The sequence below is a fragment of the Chelmon rostratus genome, chromosome 20 (assembly GCF_017976325.1).
Source record: "Chelmon rostratus isolate fCheRos1 chromosome 20, fCheRos1.pri, whole genome shotgun sequence".
NCBI classification, from domain to species: Eukaryota; Metazoa; Chordata; class Actinopteri; order Chaetodontiformes; family Chaetodontidae; genus Chelmon; species Chelmon rostratus.
In genome coordinates this window covers 20626445-20650893 of record NC_055677.1, presented here as the reverse complement: position 1 = coordinate 20650893, position 24449 = coordinate 20626445, and the positions used below count along the sequence as shown (strand labels likewise).

The 24449-nt window shown below is 41.3% G+C and overlaps 1 protein-coding gene and 4 non-coding genes across 5 annotated transcripts in view; 4 read left to right on the top strand and 1 right to left on the bottom strand.

Moving 5' to 3' along the window:
* svila (supervillin a) overlaps window positions 1–259 on the bottom strand; it is an 82312-nt gene extending 82053 nt beyond the window's left edge. The window contains exon 1 of the mRNA XM_041961083.1: window positions 168–259. The gene's annotated coding sequence lies outside the window, so the exon portion shown is untranslated. The remainder of the gene's footprint in view (window positions 1–167) is intronic.
* Window positions 260–21278: 21019 nt separating this feature from the next.
* Window positions 21279–21350, top strand: trnaa-ugc. Its single transcript has one exon. It is a non-coding gene; the product is annotated as a tRNA-Ala (tRNA).
* Window positions 21351–21649: 299 nt separating this feature from the next.
* On the top strand, window positions 21650–21731 carry trnas-aga. Its single transcript has one exon. It is a non-coding gene; the product is annotated as a tRNA-Ser (tRNA).
* Window positions 21732–22886: 1155 nt separating this feature from the next.
* On the top strand, window positions 22887–22958 carry trnag-ucc. The gene has a single exon. It is a non-coding gene; the product is annotated as a tRNA-Gly (tRNA).
* A 100-nt stretch (window positions 22959–23058) lies between these two features.
* On the top strand, window positions 23059–23140 carry trnas-uga. The gene has a single exon. It is a non-coding gene; the product is annotated as a tRNA-Ser (tRNA).
* Window positions 23141–24449: the final 1309 nt, after the last annotated feature.

The window sequence follows — 24449 nt, the reverse complement described above, 5'->3', positions numbered from 1 at the left end:
CTGCACAGCGAGGTGAAACGACCAGCATGCTTTGTTGCTTCTCTCCTCTTTTTCTGTCCATGTACGAAAACCCCACTAAGTTGACAGAATGTTTAAGTCCTTCCTCACGTTAGAAAACAACGCGGACCTGAATTTTCACGCACAAACATTCATGCAAATGAACTCACCGCCGCTGTCCTGCTGGCAGGAAACAACCTCTCCCCGTCGGCTCTGAAACCACCAAACACAAAGTGTTGGAACAGCCCGCGGACACACGAGCACGTCCACTCCTCTGTCATTCACAGATCCGCAGACCGCTCTAAACTTCTTCACGTCTGTCAAGCCGAAGAGCAGAACACAACGAGCTGCCGGCCGACTTTTCAAAATAAAAGCCTAATTGAATGATGGCGCAGACAAGACTTCCTCGATGAACAACTGTGCCCTGACTGAAGCTGCCTTGTTTTTGAAGACAGTATAGCTCTGATTTCCTGCGGTTTTTTGGACAGTGTAAGTTACATGCATATTCATATACAATGTTGTACTTGTTCTTCTCTTATCTTTATATTTCTAGATCTTTTTTCCTGCCAACCCATTTAACCTTATCTTATCTTATTCATTGGTTGATCATTACTGCTGTATTTAAGTTTACCAGTATAAGAAAAGCTGAAAACAGAGATGCAACCAAGTGCTAACACAACCAAAAACAAAAATCAGTGTCAAAAGGGATCAGAGTGATGGAATAGGTGTAGCCTTTCTCTTATTTTTATTCTTATCTTATCTTGCACTTGTAAAGAAAGACCAGACTATTAAAGACAAAGCAAATAATTGCACTACTGCAATTGCAATGATATCCAAAGAGCAAATATGTGTGCAGGTGACTTACTAAATACATTCAATAACAGATGTAAAGTTGTATTTGATTACATAGCACCTAAAAATGAGGAAGGCCAAACCAACTCATAGCCGTGGCTAAATAACAACACCAAAGAAATAAAGCAACAGTATGGACAGTCTGAAAGAAAATGGCAAAAGGACTGTCTGGTGTTCTCTTATGAAATATTGAAAGAACTACTACTGTCCACTAATTTAAAGTAAAAGAGCAGTAAAAGAAGACAGATCATCTTATTTCTCCAACATGGCTGCAACAAACCCTCATAAACTCAGAGTTCTTTTCAAAACCATTGAATCCATCATGAATCCTCCTCCTAGTCAAACAACTGAAGCCTGCAAGCAAGTTTTTGTCCTTCAAACTCCAGATTGGTCATGTCACTGGTAAACCTTTTCCATACGGTGACTCCTTTGCCTCCCTCAGTCATTTTAAAGCCCTTTCACTGTGCACTGTAAGAGACGCCATTTTCAACATAAAGCTTTCATCTAGTGCTTTAGATGGGATGCCTGCCAGATTTCTGAAGGAGGTTTTCGACAGTTTGTCCCATGATTTTATCTATTGTAAATAGCTCTCTGTCCACTAGCTGCGTTCACACATGCCTCAAGCAGTAGTGTACCCATCCTTAAAAACCCAGCCTTGACCCTCTGGATCTTAAAAATCTTAGATTTCCCATTTTGACACAGCTGATCATTTTATTCTGGTGGATTGTCTTGAAAAGTGGGTTGGCATCAGATAAACTGCCCTAGACTGCTTCAAATCTTATTTATCAAACATAACTTTTTCAGTAGTGATTGATAATGCCCATTCTCTATGGCCCCTCTGACCTGTGGTGTTCCTCATGGCTCCATCCTTGACCCTGTGTTATTCTGTGTATACATTCTGCCACTGTGACCTATTTATGTCAAATTTTCATCAGATATGATCTCAACTGTCAGAAAAAAATGCTGGATGTCCCAAAACCTTCTTCAGATGGATGAAAAAAAAACTTTCACTGAAAAACAAAATAACAAACAAAATAACAAAAATGAAAAACAAATACCAAAAGTTGTACAGACTTATTTTTATCAACTGAGGAGAATCTCAAAAAACAGGTCTTTTCTCTTTCTGCATGTTCTCGAGAAGGTCATCCATGCTTTTATTTCTTAATGATTAGATTAATGTAATTCATTATGTTCAGGGTCAAACCAAAAAACGTTTCATACCTTCAGGCGGTACACAACACAGCTGCCTGACTTTTAACAAATACTAGAAGACAAGATCATGTTAGCCCTGTTTTAGCCTCTTTTTTCACTGATTTGATTTTAAGGTTCTTTTGATCACCTTTAAAGTACTTCATGGATAAGTTAAATTGCTGAATTTCTGCTCCCCTATGAGCAGGAGCACAGCCTCAGGTTTTCTGCTGTCTGTTCCTCAGTCCTGGCTCAAGACTAAAGGTGAGTAAGCTTTTATAGTCAGAGACCTTCAGCTCTGGAACTCCCTGCCTGAGGATCTGAGGCTAGCAGAATCAGTGACAGCTTTTAAAACATTTCCCAACACTTTTTTTTAAAGAATTTTGTTAATGCAACCACCACTCCAACATGTCTTAGCTGATTTTTTAAATTATTAATATCATTGTTGTTCTGATCTTTGCTGGTGATTATAGGTAGGCTACTATGCTACTATGTCTTATACACAGCTCCCAAAATTTCACTGATTCCAATTCTGTATGCAGTGGTTGCCTCTATTTTCAACAAGCAATTCAGGCTTTTATTCTGAAGGCATGATCCCATTAGTATTGATCTCAATATTCTGTTTGAACTTTGGTCTGGCTTGACTCAGCTCTTTCCTCTTAAAGGAACTGAGTGCTCTCTTTTCAGCTACCTTGTGTTCACCTGTGGTCAGACAAATCTGAGCCACAGACATGTCTCTGCTTAACCTTTACTCATCTCTTTATAATAGATCAACCATGTGTACTGCAGCTCCTCTTCCTCTGCTGCAGGTGTATATTCAAGCGTGCTTTCATTAGCACAGCGTTTTCACCTGCCTGTAAAATATTTTCTAGCTGGACAGTCGTCTCTCTGATACACATGCACACGCACAAACATATTCAAAGTGTTTTTCCTGTAGTGACTTATGGGGTCAGCCTCAGTGCAACAGACAATCAATTCTCAGTCTGCTCTAATGGCAGAGTTAACAGTCCACATTTCCTGTCCATTAAAAACAAGCCCGGATAAACATTCAATTTGACCACAGCTCGAGCTGCTCCTATCTCTGTGACTCCAGTGCTTGTAAAATGCAAATGCTGGTGGTGAATAGATGGCACTCCCTTGCTGTCAAACCCTGTGGAAAGAGAGGATACATCATGTGGAGGCTGAGGGCATAGTCTTCTATCAGATGTGAGTCACTGAGGAGGAGAGGTAAGCACGTGACTTGACTTTGTTGGACTGACTTGTCACCTCTGGTCTTTGTTCACTTTGTCTCCTTCGAGTAGTCGTCACAGTGGTGACTTTCAAAGCATGTTGCCAAGGGAAACAAGCCAATGACAAACAAATGATCCCCAACCACAGTCAGAATAGTTGATGAGCCTGGAGTGAACATGAAACTCACCAGCAGCCATATGGAAAACACAGAGGAGTAGTTAATTGGGAGGAGGAGGGGCAGGACCTGTAGGTTGATAACAAGGCCCACACATTTCTCCAGTGTGATGATATTCTAAGTTATGCAGCATTGTGGTTGCAAATGTATTCCTTATCTTGGTATCTCAATCATGTGTTGACCATAAAGGACTCTTTGTTTACAAAAGAGGAATCACATACACAATGCTTTGTTGCTGCTGAGCTGCTACCAAATGCCTTTAACAATGCATTCCATAGTCCATAAGTACCGTTATAATACAATATGAAAATTGTAAGTCAGGCACAGAGAAGGAATAACCCCAGCCTGCTCTGCTGTTACAGCTGATACCAGAAGGCTATTACGTTTCTCTGAGCACAAATAGACCTGCAAACTGAACAGTTCTATCAGTGAACATGCTGGACTGCATGTATCAGGGCAGGGTGAAACAAAATACATTCGGCACTGTAATAAAAAATCCACTTTGCTTCCCTTTGCAAAAATATGAATGGAATAAAGATGAATGGTTTAGGTGTATTTATTAGAAATAATAGTATGGTGAAAAGGGAGTGCCTTGGATAGCTTCAGATGAAGAAAAACAGAAGAAATGATTTAAATTCTGCTCCCTGTTTGAGGTCATGTGACTTCCCTTAGACAGCCAATAAAGCTTGCAACAAGTTGGCTAACAGTTGTTAGTAACTCAAACAGTTTAGACTACGCTGGACTTCAGAGACGCTGTAACTGGTAAAATTGGAAGGAGCTATCTATTATTTGTTTGCATCACTTGTGAATGAATCACAACAACAAATATTTAGCGCAACAAAAGAAGCTAATTTAGAATATATATATCTGGTGCGACTGCACGGTTGGAGTAGGGGGTCACTATTGTATGAACACTCCCCAGAATAGAAAGAGGAAGAAGAGCTGCATTCACTTACAGCAGTACTTTTTGAAACAGAGCAGTACTTTGTTTCAAAAATCAATGATAGAAACCTGCAGTTTTCAAAACAACTAATTTGCGTCTTTTTTTTATCAATAGAGCATTGAGCACTCTGACAAAAACCACAATAAGGAACCACATCCTCCTGTAGCGGCAGGCTGACTTCCTCCATCTCATTGGAAATCCTGAGTGAGTCAGCCAGCTTGTCTCCAACCAGATTCCCTTTCTGAGAGGTCCGTCAACCGCAGTGTATTCTCTCTGCTTCTTTTCCCTCTCTGTTTACCTCTCTCCTTCCTCCCCTTCCTTTACGCAGAGCTTGGTGTCAGTTGGTTCCCAGCTGCTGAGAAATGACTCTGATAGTTAGTGACACAGTCTCTGTGGATATGTCACTTTGAGCGACACCCTCCACATTGCATGTAATCGTTATTGATATAAAAATATTCATTTTAGCAGCTTTATGTTTCTTACTTTTTTTATGCTTTGTTTTCATTTTCATTGTGTCATTCCATTAATTGTCATTTTTTTCCTTGCAAATCAGGGTGGGGCATGATGTATGCTGTATAGCGTGTAATGCCTTCTGAAGCAAATTTGTGATTTGTGACACTGACCTGTATGACTAAAACTAAGTTTACCAGTAGGTTTACAATGGGCTTTGAAGCTGTTTAAAAAAAAAAATATTATCACAGAGGGTCATATGGGGTTACTGTAACAGTCCGTTTCGCTTTTCCCTTGTGGCACATTTCAATCCAACACTTTACGCTTGCATGACTCCAAGGTCAGCATTTGGTTAGATATCCCATAATGGTTTCTTGAAATATGATGAAGGCCAGTAATACTAATTCTACTTTCTTGACTCTGGGATCATGTGCATGACGAGACCCACGTTGTTGCTGAATGTAGCCCCTCTGACAGAAACACAGTCTGTTATGCTCTCTAACCAGGACCAGGTTCTCCAGCACTTCAGGAGTGGCTTGATGGCAATTCCATTTGGCACTCGATGCACGAGAAACACATGTGGCTCCAGCGGGCCTTTGAGGTTGTGACGTTGCACACATGGGTTTGGCATACACTGAACAGCACGGGCAAGACAAAGTTCTCAAACATCACATAAAACAGAGACGGGCCGAGTGAAGGCCATCTGAAAAACATCATCACTGAGTGCACGGTCCTGTCAAATCGAAAGAATTGTGAGTCATTTTGGGTTGGTAATGCCTCCACTGAAGATTTCCATATGACGTATCAGTTTAACCTTTATTATTCAGGGTTATCAGCCAATTAGTTGGGAGGCACATAAATCATAAATATTCAAAGATGTTGAAAATCTAAAGCCTGTCTAGTGGCCCCTGTAGGCTGCCATTTTATTACATCCCACAATGGGACAATGGGATGGGGAGTTATGAACGGATACAGTGAACAATGATTTTTACATACTTAGAGCCTTATCAGCAGTGTGGCTAAAAATATAATGTTTTTCCTGAGGGTGTCTCTAGAGGAAATACCATTGGGTCATAAAAGTCAAAAGGATTTGTCAACCTTACTGCATGAATCTGCTCAACAGATTTCATGACAACCTACCAATGCCATTATGTGAACTGTGTGTTGTTTTGGCCTGAAGGTGGCCTAGAGTAACGCACATGGAGATTCCAAATTTTCAGAGACTATAACTTTTGCTCAGTACATATTTTGATATTTCTCGCATGCAAGTTGAAATTGGGGCCTTAAGTTAAAAAGGTAAAAATAAGACAAGTAGCCTCCAGCCACACCAGCAGCTCCATGTCTGTACTTATAGTACAATGTCCGCATGCTAGTATGCTTACAATGTAAATGTGATAATGTTTAGCATGCTAACATGTACTAAATAGCTCTAAAACTAGTACAGCAAAAGCTGATGGAAATGTCATTAGTTTTATTTTAGATCCATGAGTTCATATTTAGGGCTGCACGGTGGCTCGGTGGTTAGCAGCGTCACCTCACAGCTAGAAGATCCCCAGTTCGATCTTTCTGTGTGGAGTTTGCATGTTCTCCCTGTGCAGCGTGGGTTTTCACCCGGTTCTCTGGCTTCCTCCCGCAGTTCAAAAACATGCTGAGGTTAATTGATAATTCTAATTTGTCCGTAGGTGTGAATGAGTGGTGTTGTCTGTCTATATGTGTAGCCCTGTGGTAGGCTGGCGACCTGCCCAGGGTGTCCCCTGCCTTCGCCCGAGAGACGGCTGGGATAGGCTCCAGCCCGCCCCGTGACCCTGCAAACGATTCAGCAGCGTATAGATAATGGATGGATGGAGTTCATGTTTGGTCATAAACGAAAGGGAAATTTTGACCTGATGATGGCGCCAGATGAAAAGTGTAGGGATCACTAAAGTCAGTAGGTTTTACCCTCTGGGGTAAATACATTTCTGTGCAAAATTTCATGGCAACCCCTCAAATAGTCATTTAATTATTTTTCTGAATAAGAGAAAACTTTGACCTCCTGGTGGCACCACTAGAGGAAAAGTCGGGGGAGTCATCATAGTCATCCAGATTCATCCTCTGGGCACCATGGATATCTGGACCAAATTTCGTGGCAATCCATGCAACAGTTGTTGTGTTTTTCTAATCTGGACCACATTACTGACCCACCAGCAGACCAACATTGCCATCGATACAGGCATGTCGCTGGTGTTACTAAAAAGGTCAGTCAGACACAAAAATGTTTAAGCTCACCCTACAGGAAACATGAATAATCCCTGCAAATTTTCATGGAATCTGTCCCTTAGTTTTTGAAATACCTCATCATGGACTAAAGTGCTGGTCAAAGGGAACATCAGGTAATGTTGGATAGAAGGTCAAAAGATCACCAACATTAGTAGTAGTCCTCTGAGGACAATTAGTGTCCATACTATATTTTATGGTAGTGGCCAGTAGCTTTCAAAATATATTTTTCTGAAGCGAAGTGTTAGACAGGCAGACTTATGGACCAACCCATGCTCAGCCCCCACAGCTAGCAGGGGAAAGTAGCCTATATTGCAGTTTTACCAGATGGTCCATCCATCACGATTAATAACTGCACTCCACCCACAGACTTTTGAATTTGAAAACTGCAATGCTTTATTTTATCCACCCACCACTTTATGTAGCCATTACTGATAATGAATTGCTCAATGTTTTATTTTTCATTCAAATAAAACTGATTTTTTTGATCAACAAAGTATATCAGTGTCAAAAAAAAAAAACAAGCTCAATGGACAATTCTGAAAACCTCCAGACTACCTTCAATGCTCCAGCGTCCTTGCTCACTGTATAATCTGCCAGTAGAAATGTGGTATGGTTAAGGAAGTGAACTGCAGTTAAGATATGGTTAAAGTTAGGCAACTAAAACACTTGAGTAAGGTGACGGGAAGATGAAAGACAGACATGCTACAGGCCCATCTACCATGCCGACCTCAGCAGTCAGCACCTGCGCTTTATGCCTCACTACTTCCTGCATTGGCATTGAGCATTGGCGCTGGACACCAAGTGTAAGGTGAGTTCATGTAATCAGCCAATACAGAGGGAATTCATTGAGATACTGAGTTACATATGTTTCTGATTTCCAGTTATTATGTGACCAATGTTCCACACTTCAACAGAGCCAACACTCTTTGCTGAATGAAGACCAGGTGATGCAGTCGTAAGACAGCGGGTGGATCTTCAGCTTACATTATTTTAGTTACATGAACTATTTTATTCACTGAGCACTTACATAAGGTGTCCTGAGTGTCGTCCAAGAAACATGGTGTCAACATCCAGGCGGTTTGCGGGCATATAAAAAGTTCACAATGAGGCTTAGTCACAAAGTTTCTTTTTCCATCCAACATCTCTTACTCCTAGCAGGCTGTTTTTCTATCTAGCTCATTTGACATTTCACAAGAATGCTGGAAAGAAATAGCAATAATTTCATAACTTTTACATAAAGTTATGACATCACTTTTTAACACTATTTTTTTGCACAATTATTTTGTTACCCAGAATCTTTATCACCTGTTGCAAAGATTACAGCAACCCTGTGTACAGTCTCAGTGATGCATGTGTTTTCTTTTGTTTTGTTTTCCAGAATGGCTCTATTTCATATCTTCCAATCAAAGAAGGAATATGGTTAAACAAAAGGTTATTGCTAGGGAGTTGTTCATATATGACATGGAACTACTCCCCCTGCATGCTCTGGTTACTACCTTTTTTCCAGTCTTGCAAAATATTCAGTAATATTTAATTTCTTTCATGAACATGCCGATGTTTGTGAGGATTCAGAGCAACAGGCGAGCTGAGTTTGTGTGGGTCTGTCTCATTGCTGCATGGCAAATGAGTGTGCATTCTTGGAAAAGGGTTGTCTTGTCTGCAGAGGATTTAACTGTGCCGCTCCGCCCCTCGTCAACTCTGCGACTAGCATAAGCCCAGTAATGAGGTCAAATTTGCAGTGTACTCTGGCAGCTCTGGATACACTAACAAGCGCTCTTTTATTCCATTGTTCTTTATAACTCTGCAAAGACTGGACTGAACTCTGAGGTTGTTTGCTTGTAACCATGTTTGCTTCTGCAGAGCTGATATTTCAGATCCCTCCCTGTCATTACTTTTAATTGCGTTTTGTGTTACCAGTATTGATTCTGAGTAGCGCTGTCTTTTGTTTCAGTTCATGAGAAAGATGCAGTGCATGCCAGCAAGTGCTCATAATGGCCACGTGAGAGAAACAGACAGGAGAAAAAGGTTGTGGAAAACGTTCTTCATCATCCACACGCCTAATGATGATGATGGACTCCATCAGCCTCAGAGCAGGAAATGACCTGCGAGACAAACTCGCCTGCTGAAAATTACAGAGTTGTCAACAATGCTCATTTAGCTGTGAGAGAATCCTCACCCACTGCAGTCTATATGTTGTGTTTCAATTACAGTTGATGTCCAAGAGAGATAAATGAGGCGTTATTTGAGGCCAACAAGGTGCTCTAATTGGCATAATTTTAGACGTCAGAAAAGCTTCAATTTTACAGACCATTGCTCAGATTTGAACATCCTCCTTTGCACATCTCAATCCGCTGTGTGTCCATGCCTGCAGTTATAGGTTGCCATGGTGATGGTAACTGCTGAGTGACTCTTGGGTCATTTCAGATAATAGAGATTAAAATGAGGCACCTCTCAGTCTCTGGCTTATTACACAAAAACTGAAAAACATACCATATGTTTGTATTGTGAGAGAGAGGGGAAAATTTGTGCGATAGAGCAAGTTAGAAATGTTCCTTTTTCTGCTTCCCTCCTGAAAATTCTGGCGTCAGTTAACATTGGAGTCAAGGGGGCAGCTGGATGGTATGCTTGTCACTTTGAGGCTCATAGTGCACGTTGCAGAAGTCAGTTTGCTTGGATAGTTATTTCGTTTGAGAGAGCACACATTTTTCTATGTTTTCATGACAAAATGATGGGAAAAGAGTGAAAGATCCATTACTCAAAGGAATTTTTTGACATTTTGGGAAAAAACCTATCACATTTTTTTTTGCTTTGGGCAGAGCCAGGCCTGCTGTTTCCCCCTGCTTTAAGTCTTTATGTGTAGCTACGCTAATCGGCTCCTAGCTCCAGCTCTGAACTCTGTACTTGGCATCAATCTTCTCATCTAATGCTCAGTAAGAAAACAAACGTACAGATTGCCAATCTGCTGTATTTCTGTGAATGCGTATCTGTCATTGTGATGCCTTTAATGGCCATATCCTGTAATGCTCACTAGCGGAAAAAGACAGAGAAAGGCCAACAGTATAACAATCTGCGTGTGTGTGTGAGAGAGAGAGAGAGAGCGGAGGATGACCTATTCCAGGATGGATGTGATCCTGGATGGTACAATTTAATTCCTGTCTGACCCCATAAATTTCCTCTACATATTAAATCCTTGCTAATTACAAGTGCATGCTTTAAGTGGCCTGTGGAAACAGCCCAGTCCGGCTGCCAGAGCAGAGTCACTGGCCGGGCACTTGGTTTTTACGGGCTAGCCCTGACAATCAAAGGCACAGTTCAAAGTTATGTAGACTACTACATAATAGAAGACTACTGTGAATGATGATGATGCTTATTTAGTGCATATTTCAGTGACACTTTAAATTCAGTTCAGTTGATATGTGTGGAGATCTGCAGTCCCTCCTCCTTCTCCTCCTATTGTACTCCTGTGTTTTTGAGTCTCTTTGTCTTGTTTGTCTAGGTAGTGACATCACTCTGGGGTGGGGCCAGCCTCTTCTCTGATTGAGCACAGGTGTTCTCAATCATCATCCTCAATCTTGACCACATGACCACCCAGTGTAAAAACCCCAGACAAACAACCAGTATTTGTTGAATCGTCAGCACACCATCGTGGTAACAATGAGGCCTTCATGTCAGTATCTCAGTCTGTCTCGTATCTGCTTGTGCTCAGTAGCTTGAGCTGATCGGCGATTCCAGTCAGCCACCCTTTATGGTGCCTTGCCTGCCTGCTCTCCCTGTGAGATGTAAAGTGTAAAACCTACCACTCCAACCCTCGTCTGGATCTCGCCTGTTTGAACTCCTTGTGGAGGCATTGGATAATCCTGCTCCACCCCTTTGACTTCATCTTGGACCACTTCTGTCTGCTAACCCCGATGGCTCGGATCAGGAGCTCGGGAACTGCGCACCTTTGAACTCAGTATTATTGGACACTTCCTCAGTTGGTTGCTTGTTAAAAACATTAATCAAAACCTTTCTTTTTAAAATTTCTGTCTCCTGCCTCCTCTGTCAGATCCTGGCATTAGATTCAGTTGAACTGCATAAAATATAACAATATGAATGAATTGTGACCTGATAATGCAACCCTGTTATTTACAATAATGGCAAAGTATGCAAAAGTCTTTCAGTCTCATTTCTTTATGAGACTTTGAATTCATAAACAGTCCGAGGCCTATGTCAGTTAGTGCAAAATAAAGTCTATACAATAGTAACATCAGTTGCATCAGCACCATGGGAAGCGCTGCGCATCAAACAAGCAAGACTATGACAGCGTGCAGCTCACTCTATTTCTATCTATTACTCAACTCAAACGCACCTAATAGCTGGATGACAATTCAGGAAAACTTACACAAAAATGATATGACTAATCTGACGCCCAAAGCCTGTTTCTTTCCTAAGAAGAGCCAAACTTGGAAGTGATCTTGCAGGGTTAGGGTTAGGAATTACACTGCTTAATTCTTCAAGATGAGGGTTATGAGAAAGGTCTCTAAGAGTACTAATAGATGCACCACTGCTATCTATCAGGCTTTGACGTAGTTGCTGGTGGCAGAAAAGGCAACCCAGGCCCGAGGTGGAGGACATGGCGGCATGGTGGTGGCTGCACTTGTCCCTGCTGCGGTTGGTGGCTTGGTGGTATCGTGAACACTAGTTCCTGTTTCACTACTGGAATCAACAAAACTGCTTGCAGTGGCTTATTCTTGTCGTGTGGCTGAAACTGCTGAGTGGCCTCCCTCATTAGGTGAGCTTTTCTTGTGGGTAGCGACTTCCTTACGTCATTTCACAGAGAAGTACGATTGCTAACACTTAAATCAAGCTAGCCAGACACTGGCTGAAGCAAAGCATCATAATGACTTAACACAAACATGCAAAGCTCTCGAGAGGCTGGCGTCAAAACTCAAAATCCGTCTCGTAGATCATCAGCAGATGGTGTCCTTAGACCATATTTTTAGAAACAGAACCATTTCTTCCAGACTTTCACCCCACATTAAAAACATAGTGCAAGACAGTTTAATATAAAAGAGACACCGGGATTTATTGGCCACGAACTGTATATCCAATAAGTCTAATAATAAATCACAGCATGTATACATACAATATATGCAATGTATGTATAAAGGGAATCAGCGCTGGCTAGACGTCGAGCTGGACTGTAAAAAATGTTCAAGTTAAATGTCGTTCAGGCCCAGCAGGATGATTTGACTTGTTTCCATGGTAAATCACTGATGTCTTTTGAATCATGTGACACTGGACAATAAAGTTATATTGGAGAAACAATTTATGTCAAATTTGTAAACACAGAAAATAAGTTCTAACTTAATACCAGACTTAAACATTGTTTAATTTTCATTAGTGTTCCGTCGGCTATTTAATGTAGACTGTAAAAAGTCATGTGGTATCAATATACTTACGTTTTTAGATGTGGACATAGCGTATACATGTTTATTTGGTTATATTTGAAGCCATGAGTGTATTTCATTCATATTCTGCTCATGTTGTGACTTAAATACTAGAAGTTTCACAATAATGTCATGAGCAACACCATGTGACCTCACCATGTGACATGATTTTGTTGTACAGTCATCCTTGAGTGGAAGTAGAAATGAGAACCAGGTGTAAAAACTATGGGCTATTGAATAAGGAAAACTGTATGTCAGAGAGATTGTTTTCTCTAGGCTGTGTTTTTGTAAGATTACCTTGGCCAACCAATGAGATATTCACATCTGCAACTGATTATTGTGAAGTAACAACAAATTATATGAGACGGCTTGGCCGCCAGCCAGCGCGAGTGATATAACACACAGTAATTTTCAATAAGGTCATGGTTCGTGGATAATCATAGACTTTTGAGGAGTGATTATGGCAGAAAATCTACTCATACCTATCAACAGTTAATGCATTTTAATATTAAGCATATTCACAAGTAAAGCAGAGTGGATGAAAATGATAAACTCTGGCACTTTGGATCAGAAGTTACAGGAAAAAATGAGCTGCTTTTTGTCTTTAATGCGATGGAGCTGGATATACTTTCCATCTGACCTAATACAAATGGCATTATGGCATTAATTAGCTGTGCCATTTCTGCATCATACTCAACCTTTACAGCCTTTGAGACCCTGCAGACATGCCACGGTGTATCAATATCTATCTTGCCACGCCTGTTGTTCCTCTCCAGCAAAAGTAAAGTCACATGGAAAAATGAACAATATTTGGGAAAGCATGCACCGCTGCGGTTCAAAGGAAGGATAATGACAAACATAAATAATGCAACAGCTCAGCAGGCTGTGCAGATTACAGAGAAACAGAAAACAATCTGTTCGTTGCTTACATGTGAGACTTGTGTTGATGGAAGGCTTTGCACGCGAGAGGGACACGACAGGAGAAAACATGAAAGAATGGAGGGGATAACAAGATGAGAACAGGAAGAGAGGCGAGAAAACAAGTGAGAGATGTGTGAGCTGATGATCAAAAGCAGTGTGTGTATGTGTGTTTACTGTTATTTCTGTGATTGTGAGGACCAAACCTGAGATTACCCAAATCGAAGGTGAGGCCTTTTTCTCTTTTCTAAACGTTTCAAGGGGTAAAGGTGAAGTTTGCGCTTGTGCAGTGGTAGTGAGGGTTAACGTTACAGTGTGTGTGTGGGGGGGGTAAACTGACTCACAAACTCACAAACTCCTCACAAATACAGCAGTGCTCCCCTGCAAGTGGGTGTGTAGCAGACTGACTTGCTGTTTTTGCTATACCGTCTGACGTTCATCGTAGCCGCTTTCTGTAAAGGAGGGTTGTTATTTTGCTCTAATCAAATCATCAGCATGTCTCCCTGACACTGACGCCATTTTCAGCTATTGCAATGATGGCGTGCTAATTTTTGTATTAACAGTAGACCGTGTCTTTATGTGAAATGTGTATGTTGTTGCTCACAGTGAGGAACCCACGGAGAATTATTACCGGGCTCTTCATCTCCCTTCAATGCTACGGTATTCTAGCATCTATCATCTTAATGTTTTGTTTTACAGCCCAAGACTCTTTGTACAGTGCCCAACTAGCATTGTTTCTGTATGTTGATTTGGAACCACCTGTGAAGCTCCATCAATCCCACCTGCAAGCCTCTGATTGGCTCACTTGTTTTTCTTACCACAGAAACAGCTGTCAAGGAGCACAACACCGTCGAGGTGTGTGTGTGTGTGTGTGTGCGTGCATTTGTGTGACATTAATGTGAACTCAATATTTATATGGATCTATTTTCTGCAACTATTGGTGTCTTAGTTGGTGAGTTTGTGTGAGCTGGTTTATGTCTCATCTGCCTGTACGTGTGTGTGTGCGACTGTGTGTGTTTGTCAAACAGACAGCAGTCCACACAGATCCAACCACGGCTCCACGGCTTCTCTGTCACTGTCAGATCTTGTCACTTACACAACAGCAGCTTGGCCTGTCTGGTCACTTGCTTTCTGCTTGTTGCCAGATCCAGGGTGGTCCGTACCACCGCACTCATCCCGCCCTGTCCGCCCTTGTTGTCAGGGGGATTATGCAGATTTAGGAGCACTCCTTCCCTCCTCCTCCTCAGTCCAACCATCCATCCTGTCTTTGCTCTTCTCATCTCTCTGTTGCTAGCCATGGAAATGCCCTTTCCACTAATGTCTGAGCTGCTGGCTCTTGACAAAGAGATAATGTTTCTGCCTGCAATAAATGTCAAACATATTGTATGCATGAGATGCTGCTCTCCTCAGCAGACACACTGCAAAAGTCCAGGAATGCAATATAAGAACAACAAGCCAAAATGTTGAGATACATCTCTAGTTTCATAGACTTGTAGTGCCATCTAACTGCTGCCTCTGCTTAACACCTAATTACTATGTTACTGTACACATGTATTGCATTAATAAAGTTAAATATAACACATATTGTTGTATGTATTTCTTTTTCATGTATGGATTGACTGTCATAATACAATTTAATGTCAAAAGGGCATTTATTTAGCTTTCTGTCTTTAATAATATGTCTGAATCTTGTATTACATACAGAGGAAATAAATATGTGTATGTACATATAGATATACATATATGATATATATGTATTGTATTTCACTTAGTATTTATTTGATTTGTTTTTATTTGGTTGTGTTAAGTCCTACATACAACAGGCCTATAAGTCATGTATGGAGCAGACAAAAACACATACAATTATTTTAGGTCAAGGAAAGGTTTTGGGGTTTGGGCAAAATAACAATCTTATGGCTGGTCTGTTTTTCTGGCTGAGAAGTCAGAGACCGGAGGTCACGGTTGTTATGGTAACTTCATTGTGACTTAGCCAACTTACTGAGGCCAGACATAGACAACACTTGAAAGAGACCTTTTAGATGAAATTACACAGCAAGAGAAAACAGTCCTCTTGCCTCTGGATGTTCTTACAGGAGCTCCCTAAATTCATCTTATCAGACTGTCAAAATAACCATTTTCAGGTTTACATCTACTCATTTTCAGTTAACCGAACAGAATCATAGTGGAGGTTTCTCAAGCACTGGTGCTTTGATTTGTTTCTTGTGTGCAGCAGACAGGAACAAGTCGCATGATCAACCTGAGTAGGGCTCAGATGGTCAGCCCAGTAATTGGCCAGTTATGTGGAAAGAAGTCATGTCCAAGTTTAATGACCACACAGCCACAACGGCTGGAATTTGCTTATGGTAGAGTATGGTCAGTACGGCTCAGTTTCAAATGCATACAAACCCACTTGAGCACACGATACACATCACCAGTAGACTACTGTACACTTCACGCTGTACTTACTATATGGTGGATAAAATGTGGATGGTGTCAAGAAGAATTAATTTAAATGAAATCAGTGTCCATGCAGCAGGGGGAAATTATCATTAATAACATTTTCTGGTTGAATGCTGAGTAAATCAACAGTAAGCTGCAGGGCCTATATGGAGACCTAAAGTGGTCAATATTAAATAAATAAAAAATCATATACAGACAAAAATATATAGCCATGAAAATGTAAGGAAATAGGAAATAGAAAGAAAAATGCAATAAAAAAATAGAAATTACAGCAAGTTTCAAAATGGTAAAATATTTACCATATTTGTAAGTTTTAAATTCAGATTCATTCAGTTAGTTCACAATTTCATGGTAGTGTTCTATGCTGTCTGCTCTTGTTCATATCTTGATTTATGTTATTGTATCTCATTTATTGATTTAATATTGAACACTTTTGGTCTCCGTACATTAAAATTAAAGTGTTGTAAAAGCCATGTATTGTACTTTTGTTTAAGTGTAGTTCTCCCTCCATGCACTAGGGGGCCAATGTGAGCGAAGCAAACAGTTTTTGACTGTGCTCAGATGACAGTGTGGTCGGTCTTTGTTTTAAGTTTTTGTGGAACTTTTTGTGAAAATGTATTGGAAGTGATGGACACTGGAGGTATGAAAATTAAACGCTTTTATGATATAAAGTATTGGAAACGACTGTATTTAAAAAAAATTATTATTATTGAGTACATATCTACACACTCAGCCCAATAGTCAGCCAGTAGCAGCCTCGGAATAGGACTTCAGTATAAGTGTGGTCTTTTCGGATGCATTGGTCATTATGTGATCTTGATTACAGCAGATGCTTTTGATATCGTCATAAATCAATGTAAAGCATCCTTGTAAAACTCAAAGTGTTTGACCATGTCAGGTATTAATTGTCTTCCAGACTTATTGCTTAACACTTTTTAAGCTCTGTGACCAAAGAAAGATAAACTACAGGTCCAGAGATGTTCCCACCATGTTCCTTGTTGGCATCTGTACATCTAACTATGGGTTTACAAAAGACAGACATCATAAGCAGAACATCGCTGTCATCCTGGGTAGTGTGACAAGCCTACAAGATGTGAAATGTAGTGTAGCAGCACAGTATGACATGCAATAAAGTTTCATGCTTTCCAGACTCAAGATCTAGTGTGGTGATGGGAGGATGTTGCTATGGGACTTGTTCCTTTGGGAATACAAAAAAAAATTGTGTGCATTCATTTACAAAGCCATGGTATGTTGGGAAACCACAGTTCTTTTTCAGGGAAATCCCTTTAGCTGTGACATATGCATTCACTGAAATTACAACAGATGTGAAAAATGCACAGTAAAACATGAGTAAATTGAATTTGAACTTGTCAAGACTTGGCAGATTATGACCTGAGTGGCTGCCACTAAGGACTGTCCTATTCACTCATAAGTCATGGTTACGCCTGTGCTGGAAGGCTGCAAGACCCTGCGCTGTTTGTGGTCCACTGTTAACTAAGATAAAATTACAAACAGAGGTTTCCTCTACATTACTGTCCAGCATGTACTTTTGTAATTTACATAATTAGTCAGATGGAGATGGAAGAAGGGTTCTTACAAAATAGCAGCTGGCTATGCAGCACGTGGAGGCTACCATATACTGTTTTCTTAAGAATGTGACAGCTGTTGTAGGTATGTTATGTAAAATTTCTCAGCCGGCCAGGCATTCATGTTGCTCATCTGGGTGTACTTTCCCTAAGTGAGGTAATGTTTTGCAATCTGCTCTCCCAAAACTCTCAGAGCAAATGATTTTGCAATATCATTTCAAGCAGGGTTGTTTTGCGAGCTTTCATTCCAGAAAATCGAAAATCTGTCCTTCGTTTGATCTGTGCCAGATGTTGCCCTCACTCTGTGGTTTCTTCTCTGCTCAGTCAGTCCAGCTAATAAAAAACGCTGCTTTCTGCTCGGTCTGAGGGTGAGCTCCTTCTCACCAGAGCAACCGACTCTGTGTCGCGTTGCTTAGCCATGATGGAGACCAAACAAAAACAAGTTTTCTGATTTTTGGCCACATGTGAGAGAAAGGGTGGAGAGCAGGATGATGACGTCAGGTACAGGGGTTGGATAGCCTCTTCATCAAGCCCTTGACCCCTTTTATTGAGATGCTGGAAACATTATGTCAAATTCCTCAGTGGAAAGACCACAGTGGTTTAACAACAGCTGGATCTCTGTGGTCAGGAGCTGAAACATTGTGTAGAGAGACAGATTGTGTAACACTGAGGAACTTGCTTCAGTAGACAATGGATTTATCCTGCTACTGGCTGAAAAACATCATCCTTTGTAAACAGAAATACAAAATCCTTGCAGTGGCCTCAGCATCAAGTGAAAACAGGATTTAAAGCCAGCTGCTTGTTGTCCAGGTGTTTGGCAGTCAGAATGTGTTCTCACCACAAGATCAGTGATTCTCAGTGTTTCTCAGGGCCCAGATGACACGTGTGTTCACATCTGGAAACACATTGCCAACACCTGCATGGACAGATGGGTGGAGCAGATCATTCCATGCCCATAGAAGAGTGCTTTGGGACAGGACAATGCTGTTTATGAGCACAAACCTGTGCAGGATGAGGTCTGATTGCACTCCATAAGAGGTTATGATAATTTGCACCTCAGAGTCCTTTGCCTTTTCTTAATCTCATAAATTCAAATTAGATGGTGTAATTCTTGCCAAATACAGTCAGTGATTATCACTCAGACTTTCTTGTGGAGTTCTTTGCATACCCAGGTCAGCTGTCCTCAGTGAAAGAGCTGCATGACACCAGGACAGAACTTTCCCCTTAAGGCCTGTCAGGACTTTTCAACCTCCAGAACACTCACCCACCATATACTCAAACAATCTGCAGAATGTTGTGAATGAAAGTGTAAAGTAACTATAGCTACTCATAATTCATTAGCCATCTGTCAAGACATAGTATATCAAATAAAAGTGCAGATGACCGGGCGTGCAAATCTGGACTGGAGCAATTTTAAGACACCAGTGATGTAGATGCACCGACTACATTGCAGGCTCGTGTGTCTGAATCTCACAGGCCATGACCCAAAGCACTTCTTAGTGCTTCAAGCCAACACTTTCTTGTCAACATGCACATAAATGTGAGGTTGATCCCCAATAAGAGGGAACTGAATACACGTGTTTATCTACATTTTGCAACCATTTTTTTTGGCACATTTTGCTCCTGACAGCAGCACAGTCTGCTCTGGTTTGTAATCAGTCCCACAGACTCTCAGCGTCCCTTGGCCGATTTGATTATAGCCAATAATAGGCATCATCTATACTCATGATTTTTTTGGTTTTAGATAGGTGCCTATTGCTGGTACTCTTCATTTATTCTAATCACTTTGTTTCAGTGTGAGATCATCATCTCACTCATCAGCAGTGAAAATATTTAAGGCCAGCTTGCTTGGGATCATACTGCCCCACAGCACACACACACACACATACACACACACGCACACACACACACACACTTAGATCACTAGCCATGACCCCAAATATCAGCTGTTTTCCGATAACATAGGCTATGGTTAATGTGTGAACTGTGTGGCCACAACGTAACACTCTGCAGCAATTACCGTCGCCATGACAACATTGTCAACCACAGGAAAATAAGGTACATTAAAACCACATTCATACGCGGACAGTATTGCTATAAATGATCTCCAGCTACACTCAACGTCACTAAAAATGTTACATAACGTATTGCATCCGTATGTATGTATTCTGAACCGCTTATTCTTTTTCAGGATCACGACGCACTTGAAAGTAAGTTTATTTTTAAATGTGTGTGAGAGGCACAGTAAACACAACCAATAATACACATGGAATTTAAAAATAAGTGAATATGTGATGTGAAGCTGGCATTGCCTTACAAAGATACAGCGCAGTTGATAAAAGCAAACATCGTGACTGCTACTTTGCAACAATGTCACCTATTGGTCAGTTGAGACATTTTGAGGTCACATGATTTGGTTGAAGTCCGTGGCCCTGACGCAGCAACGCACGCGGACAGCATTTGTGTTAGCTTAGTTAAATAATGGTCAATGGCTGCAAAACTCAAATGAATAAATACGAAAGTCGACAGGCAAAATAACAGGCAGGTGACTGTGGTGTCCAATGCGGCTGTCTGAGAGACCGCGGTTTGTCCACAGGTAAGGAACCACCGCAGAATCTTAGTTAGCAAGCTAATTAACATCCCCAGCACAACCAGTCCGTGCGCTAGGTGTTAGCAAATGTAATTTATTTAGGGTCGTCATTTTCATGAGACATCTCAACACATATGTGCTGGTTATTATGACGAGCCAAGACCGCTCAAGTTGTCATTAATAGCAGTTTCTTATATTTCTTATTGACATGTATTATACTGAATAAAAGACTCAAACAATACAGTTTCTGCTAACGTGAGTTAATCGTGTGAGGGCAAAAGCGCTTAAGGATTCACCTCAAAATTTTCTCGAAATTACCTTGTGGGGTTTTAGGTTGTTTTTTTTACAAGTCAAGCAAACACACTCACCAGTCTGTGTGTAACTGTTATTTCTTTCTTTCTTTTAGCTAGATAAAGTTTGACTTGTATATCCCCCCCTGTTGTCTCCTATATCTTTTACTTTGCAGCTCTGATGGTAATTCGGGGGCCATTAACTGCTTAGTTGTAAGGTAGTTTTGGAAACAGTTGGGAGAAGGAGTAAGATAAGAGTGTAAACAAGGTTTAGTTCATGTTTATCCATACCTTCATCCATACAGGCTGGAGTTGATCTGAGTTAACCTTGTTGACACAAGTCCAGGTTGTTAAGCAACAATTCCAAAGGGTTATCTTCTGTCCCATACATTAGCCAAATGCATTGTTAGTAGAGTATTGTAGATAGGTATGAACACAGTCAGTAGTCACCAAGAGAAGCTCTTAAAAATGTACCATTATCACTTTGTTATCTTTGTCTTTGTCTTTTTTTTCTTTGCATGTCTGCAGTACACTAATGTCAGCATGTGAGAGACTTTTGGAGGATGGCTCTGGCTTTATTTTCAGAGGAGAGGGATATACACAGTAATGAAGCCTATGGAAGACACGTTGCTTCATTCCACGGGCATTCCAAGGTACACTTCATTACACATCACATTTAGTCCGTTTCATGTTTTGGTGGGATACCTCAAGGTGACTTACAGAAGAATACGAACCACTGCCATCTTGTGGTCAAGTTATGGAACCTAAATCTATGGGTGGATTTTTCTTTCATTAATTAACCTCCTATGTTGTGAGAATTCATTCACATCCCCATTTCATGTTTATTTCACATAAGTCAGCTGTGTTTTCACATGTGTTCATTGTCTTTCTGTGTTTTTGTGGGGCCACATATGGGGGATGTAGCTCAGTGGTAGAGCGCGTGCTTTGCATGTATGAGGCCCCGGGTTCAATCCCCGGCATCTCCATCGCATTTTATGTTTCTGTTCTTTCTAATGTTAACAGGGGATATTGTCTTTAGCCAGCAGCACAGGCTTTGTGCAGTTGTTAGCTTGGGAGCTGTCCTTGTCCCAATTGCTTGAAGTGAGCAGAAAGTGCAACAAGAAGCCTACTGGAGGCCAAGCATTGTCACTTCTTCGCCTCCTGTGCTTCTTGAGTGGTCCAGAGGCAGCATTTTATATACTGTACATATGTATATATTGATGTGTCAATAGATATATTAATGTGTAGATCTTAGCCCAAGACGTGAGTGTTTTTATTTGTTCTGGTTGTCGTGGCCGAGTGGTTAAGGCGATGGACTAGAAATCCATTGGGGTCTCCCCGCGCAGGTTCGAATCCTGCCGACAACGTCACACTGTTTTGAACAGTAAAAAGAAATATGCACAGTTTCTGACTTGGAAAGACTGCAAGTTAATGTGCCAAAAAGCAATATGGCAGTTTGACTGAAGATGGAGCTGGTTTTGAATTTGGAGTGTTTACCCAATCAGCTGTTGTGATGAGGATGGGTCAGGGTGTTGTTGAATAAAGAAAGCTGATTTTGCCATGCCACCTTTTCTCATATAATTAGCTGTCGTTTCACTTCAGTTGCCATTATGTCATTATAAATTCAATTTGATCAGTTTACTACCTCCTCCTGACCACTTGGTGTTGCTGTTGCCTTGATTTTGATCTGTATCATTCGTTCACAAAACTTTTTCAAAGGGAAATTATCTGGAACCCAAGAGCCATGCCTCTTTTGAGCAGATTTGAGAGTGTGACCATGACATCTGCACAGTCTACAGTTATTACTAGCTGCATAACCTAATGAGTCAGTATCTACCATTAACAGGAGCTATCATCTCAAGCAGAGCCAGCAGTACAGGCCATCAGGTCATGCACTCAAATTAAAGTGAAGAATTCCCTTTTTCTGCAGTTGTTTGTCAGATGGACTGGAAAGCCATTGGGGTCTCTCTGGGCAGGTTCAAATCTGCCTACGAAGATGCATATCATTATACGATCGTACTGAACACAGTCCAATATAAAAGACAGTGTGATGAATTTGACATTCAATTAGGACTTTGGCTTGCAGTTTGTGCTGCATTTCAGGAACAACAACGTCATGCTAGCCTTGCTGTTAGACTGTTTAAGGACATGGTTGATGTGTTTCAGATGTGGCTACTTTGTGCTGTAGGATGTCAAACCCCAGCTGAAAACTACCTCCCCTTCCTCTCCGCCATTCCTCCACTCCTCCTCCTCGTCTCCCTCCCTCCTCTCCTTGTAGAATTCCTGCCTCCGCTCAATGAAGTAGAGGTTGGACTGTGTGGATAGAGTTTTTTTATAAAGTCAGTAGTCTTCTTACTGGTTGTTACCAGAGAGTGAACAGCACTTACAGAGTTTTCTTTTCTTGCTGATGTACCTCCCCCTTCCTCTCCTCCACTCCTCCTCCTCGTCTCCCTCCCTCCTCTCCTTGTAGAATTCCTGACATAAACTGCTGACTCTGCAGTGGAATTTTGCTCCTTTCCGCAGCGATGGTGGTATAGTGGTGAGCATAGCTGCCTTCCAAGCAGTTGACCCAGGTTCGATTCCCGGCCATCGCAGACCGATTCCCTTTTTCCAGTTTGGAAATAAATGTCGAACTTCAGTCAGGAATTGTTCATAGACGTACGCGTTTCTGCCCCCAAAAAAGGCTCTGGAGTGGTTGTCGTGGCCGAGTGGTTAAGGCGATGGACTTGAAATCCATTGGGGTCTCCCCGCGCAGGTTCGAATCCTGCCGACAACGTACCGCAGTTTTGAACACTGCGCCCTTCTCCACTGTCGGACGATGTTTAGGTATCTGATAGTCATGAGTGACGATTGGCTGCTTTAGACAATCTGAAATCCTTGTGGTGACTGAGGGTGTTTACCTTGAACTGTCTTGGACTTACTGATGGTGTCCATGCCTCCAATTCCTCTAAACATATGTTCATATAAAGAACATTTCTCTCACTTCAGTTGTCATCATTAAATCAATGTGATGAGTGGAGGCTGCTGCAGGCACTCCTTGTCAGGCCTCAGCAAAAGACACACCCGCTGAGGCAGAGCTCTTAAATATACTGTACCAAGTGGCTGCCACATCACTGAGGGGAGGATTGAGAATTTGTTTTTTTTCTTGACACTCTTTTTGTTTGTCGATCTTTTGGTCTGGGGTGAATTTTTTTCTTACATTTGTGGCATAGATCAGCTGTGCTGGTCTGGTTTGTTGTTTAGTTGGTAGTGCTTGTCTTTCTGTTTCTGTTACTGTCTTTCTTTCATAAAATGGTCCGATCGCCCACTGTACACGTTCCCCTTTGTGTCCAGTTACTTTGCTATGTCTTGTTTCTGTTAGGTCAGTCTACTCTGATCAGTTCTTTTCAGTTTAAGTTAGCATGGCCCGAGTTAAGTTCTATTTCGCTGACTTCTTTTTCTGGTCCCAGAACTTTACTGTTCTTTCTGTAACCTGGTCCTTTCATTTTCGGGTAAATAAAACCAGCTTTTTGAAAAGTGACCGTGGAGACTTCGTGGCTGCCAGCTCGCTCCCTGACAGAGTTGTCCCCGTCCCCGAACGGCATGGCATCAAGTCAGCAGAGCAGAGGGCGCAGCAGTCAACTAACTGGTGGCCAGGCTGGGTCGTGATGGATGATGGTGTCTGTCTCTTTCAAAGAACTGAAATATTTTTGACTGATTTGATTTGTTCCCAGACATTGTGGTTCTTGGAAGTGCGTCTTGGTGCAACTTTACATGCCACAACTGAAGCAAATGATGTACGGTCCTTGAACGACAAAAATCTCTGAACAGATAGAAAATCTAAGCGCTCTTTTGTTTTTCTTTTGACATGGAAATAACACGGCAGCATTCAGAAACGGAATACTTGAACCGCTTGGTTCTTCAGAGTCTTTTCCTTAACTTTAAATGTCAAGTTTATTTCTTACTATCTATCTATGGATTTATTTGTTACCAAAAAAACAACAACATCAACAACGAGTGAATGAAATCAATCATTTCTCGTCAGATTAACGTCCTATAATTCGTCCTAAAATTCCCTTCTTTCTTCTCCTCCTACCACCTCTTCT